We start from the raw sequence: 4,625 nt of genomic DNA on the forward strand, positions 1-4,625 counted from the left end.
TGTCCTAACCTTTGACTGGTACTGTATGTTAAGGGGATGGTTCACCCCAATAGGAAGGTTCATACCTCTAAATACCATCTTATTAGATGGATCCATTTCCCCCCATTAGTTTGGGATTCAGACCTGCAGTCATCTTGATTTCAGACCACTTTCGAGAAGTAACGTTAATAATGTTGAATATTTAATAAGCAGTGTCTGATTGAGTTTGTTGTAATGGAACCAATAGAAAAGTCCTAAAAGTACAAACAAACCAGCCCACCTGGAGGACAAAGGAAATGCTCAAAGTGTTGGAAAGATTTCGAATAGTATTTGAATCCAGGGTGTTATTCGTTAGAGAACACTGTAGCAAAACATTTAGCAACAGAATTATTTTAGTTCAGTTAGTCCCTTAGTGTTTCAGTTCATATTCTTCGGTTTGGTGCCTCGTGGATATGATTCATGTCTCCGTGGAAACATCAATGTAAATTCACCTTTGATTTTTACTCCTCACTTCCCCTTTCAGGTCCATAGGGTTTTACTGCCCCCTGCTGGAGACTGGAGCACACTGCAGTCCCTTTCAGGTCCATAGGGTTTTACTGCCCCCTGCTGGAGACTGGAGCACACTGCAGTCCCTTTCAGGTCCATAGGGTTTTACTGCCCCCTGCTGGAGACTGGAGCACACTGCAGTCCCCTTCAGGTCCATAGGGTTTTACTGCCCCCTGCTGGAGACTGGAGCACAATGCAGTCCCTGGCTTTCTTTGTGCAGCTTGATGAGGCCCTCATCAATACAGGTACTGTATGTAGAACCATAGTAAAGACCAGTATGGACTATCAATACAGATACTGTATGTAGAACCATAGTAAAGACCAGTATGGACTATCAATACAGGTACTGTATGTAGAACCATAGTAAAGACCAGTATGGACTATCAATACAGATACTGTATGTAGAACCATAGTAAAGACCAGTATGGACTATCAATACAGATACTGTATGTAGAACCATAGTAAAGACCAGTATGGACTATCAATACAGATACTGTATGTAGAACCATAGTAAAGACCAGTATGGACTATCAATACAGATACTGTATGTAGAACCATAGTAAAGACCAGTATGGACTATCAATACAGGTACTGTATGTAGAACCATAGTAAAGACCAGTATGGACTATCAATACAGGTACTGTATGTAGAACCATAGTAAAGACCAGTATGGACTATCAATACAGATACTGTATGTAGAACCATATTAAAGACCAGTATGGACCATCAATACAGGTACTGTATGTAGAACCATCTATATAGTAAAGACCAGTATGGACTATCAGATAGGGAACCATTTGGACCAGAGACAGTAATTCCCCTGAACATCTTCCTCATCTGGTTTCTTGAACATCCCTTCACTCCTCCCCTCTTCCTCCCCTCCTCCCTTTTCATTCTATTCTATCAGCCACACCACTAGCTCACCTCCACACAATACATTTACAAGTTAAAGACACACCTTGGAATAAATAACAAAGGAAAACTATTACTAGATGAAGTTGAGTGTTTTTTATTATTTCCCATCACCATAAATCATATTTAATCACTGAACAGTAGCAGACCTAACTTCATCTGTTCCTGACTCTGGATAGTGGATTAAAAAGACCATCAATCTCCAATGATATTAAAGTACTATTCTGAACATTACTGATATACTGAGTGGCAAGTCAAGATATCTGCTGGTTTTATTGTTTGGTCAACAGCACCACCTGCTGGACAGGTTTAATGTTGCTGGACTGAGCAGTATGGGAGGATGAAAGATGACACATTTAGGGCCGGTTTCCTGGACATCTACATTGAACATACTGTTTAGTACAGGACTAGGATTAATCTGTGCCTGGGAAACCAGACCATATAGTTTAGTAGAAAGTAAGTGATACCAGCTTGTAGTGGGCTGACTAGTCCTGAATTGTCCTTTAGTTCCTGGACCATTTTCCATGCAGCTCCAGGTGACAGAGAACACATCATTAGGACCGAGCCAACAAGCTGATCAATGATACTGAGGAGAATTACATAGAGACAGAGAACCAACTGAGAAAACATATCAATGGTTCTGAATGACAACCAATATACATCAACACCAGACATCATGATTCATGGAAATGTACAAGATTAAAACATTGTATTGAATTGTAATTAATAACAAATCAGTTTACAGTTTAACCAGCTCAGCTATAGACTACACCAGCATGACTAGTATCTATGTGGACCCTACTACAGTTATACCAGCTCAGCTATAGACTACACCAGCATGACTAGTATCTATGTGTACCCTACTACAGTTTAACCAGCTCAGCTATAGACTACACCAGCATGACTAGTATCTATGTGGACCCTACTACAGTTTAACCAGCTCAGCTATAGACTACACCAGCATGACTAGTATCTATGTGGACCCTACTACAGTTTAACCAGCTCAGCTATAGACTACACCAGCATGACTAGTATCTATGTGGACCCTACTACAATTTAACCAGCTCAGCTATAGACTACACCAGCATGACTAGTATCTATGTGTACCCTACTACAGTTTAACCAGCTCAGCTATAGACTACACCAGCATGACTAGTATCTATGTGGACCCTACTACAGTTTAACCAGCTCAGCTATAGACTACACCAGCATGACTAGTATCTATGTGGACCCTACTACAGTTTAACCAGCTCAGCTATAGACTACACCAGCATGACTAGTATCTATGTGGACCCTACTACAGTTTAACCAGCTCAGCTATAGACTACACCAGCATGACTAGTATCTATGTGGACCCTACTACAGTTTAACCAGCTCAGCTATAGACTACACCAGCATGACTAGTATCTATGTGGACCCTACTACAGTTTAACCAGCTCAGCTATAGACTACACCAGCATGACTAGTATCTATGTGGACCCTACTACAGTTTAACCAGCTCAGCTATAGACTACACCAGCATGACTAGTATCTATGTGGACCCTACTACAGTTTAACCAGCTCAGCTATAGACTACACCAGCATGACTAGTATCTATGTGGACCCTACTACAGTTTAACCAGCTCAGCTATAGACTACACCAGCATGACTAGTATCTATGTGGACCCTACTACAGTTTAACCAGCTCAGCTATAGACTACACCAGCATGACTAGTATCTATGTGGACCCTACTACAGTTTAACCAGCTCAGCTATAGACTACACCAGCATGACTAGTATCTATGTGGACCCTACTACAGTTTAACCAGCTCAGCTATAGACTACACCAGCATGACTAGTATCTATGTGTACCCTACTACAGTTTAACCAGCTCAGCTATAGACTACACCAGCATGACTAGTATCTATGTGGACCCTACTACAGTTTAACCAGCTCAGCTATAGACTACACCAGCATGACTAGTATCTATGTGTACCCTACTACAGTTTAACCAGCTCAGCTATAGACTACACCAGCATGACTAGTATCTATGTGGACCCTACTACAGTTTAACCAGCTCAGCTATAGACTACACCAGCATGACTAGTATCTATGTGAACCCTACTACAGTTTAACCAGCTCAGCTATAGACAACACCAGCATGACTAGTATCTATGTGGACCCTACTACAGTTAACAAGCTCAGCTATAGACTACACCAGCATGACTAGTATCTATGTGGACCCTACTACTACTACAGACCCTCTCTACACAGAACCTGGTACCAGTTGGTGAATCTGTCTGGATGGTCAGGATATGGTTGGACTTGGCCTGTAAGTGTCACCTTTCTGTTCCCTTCAGACAGAGAGAGGCGTGTCTGTGCTGTGTTTGGGTCCAGTGTGAGCTGACAGGAATCTGGGAGAAGAGCAGAGACCAATGAGGGGAGTCAGAACAATAAGTTAAGTCAGATACTGTATCTACCCTGTCTTTGATTAGAGCACAGCAGAGATCAAATCAGAGAAATATGAGGAGTCAGATAGATACCCAGTCTTTGATTAGATCTACTATTGCTATATATTTCTAGAGGGATTGTTAGGAGTGTCAGTAAAAAGAGACTGTTAGTTACTTCACAATAAAGAGACTCACATTGTAACAACTGTTCTCTGGTCTTGGGCTCTGGAGGCAGTACAACATCCACTATATTCACTACAGACACACAAACACATTGACAGAGAGAGGGAATGTTATCATCAGACCATATTCCACATGTATATGACTAGTAGGGAACTTTCAATGGTCTAAAGTTGATGTTCTTATTGTTTTCAACACACCTGTAGTGGAGATCTTGGTCCATTCTCCTTTAAGGAAGTCTTCTAGTTTCTCTCTCAGTTCAGACACAGTCTTACTCACATCTCCGAAGTACTGAAGAGGACGGACAACGATGCTGGGTAAGTCTGAAGATACACTGATACTGGAGAGAGACTGATACCTCTGGGAGAGAGAGAGAGAGAGAGACTGATACCTCTGGAGAGAGAGAGAGAGAGAGAGAGAGAGAGAGAGACTGATACCTCTGGAGAGAGAGAGACACTGATAACTCTGGAGAGAGAGAGAGACAGAACACAGAGAGACAGACAGAGAGGGACAGAGAGAGAGAGACAGACAGACACAGACACAGACAGAGAGAGAGACAGACAGAGACAGACACAGACA

The 4,625-nt window shown here is 42.0% G+C and overlaps 1 long non-coding RNA gene across 1 annotated transcript; it reads right to left on the bottom strand.

The window, feature by feature from the left end:
• Positions 1–3,608: 3,608 nt before the first annotated feature.
• LOC116370586 (uncharacterized) lies at positions 3,609–4,419 on the bottom strand. Its single transcript, XR_004208755.1, has 3 exons — positions 4,247–4,419; positions 4,062–4,121; positions 3,609–3,830 (listed from the first exon to the last, which is right to left on the bottom strand). It is a non-coding gene; the product is annotated as an uncharacterized LOC116370586 (long non-coding RNA).
• Positions 4,420–4,625: the final 206 nt, after the last annotated feature.

The sequence above is a fragment of the Oncorhynchus kisutch genome, unplaced genomic scaffold (assembly GCF_002021735.2).
Source record: "Oncorhynchus kisutch isolate 150728-3 unplaced genomic scaffold, Okis_V2 scaffold2644, whole genome shotgun sequence".
Classification (NCBI taxonomy): Eukaryota; Metazoa; Chordata; class Actinopteri; order Salmoniformes; family Salmonidae; genus Oncorhynchus; species Oncorhynchus kisutch.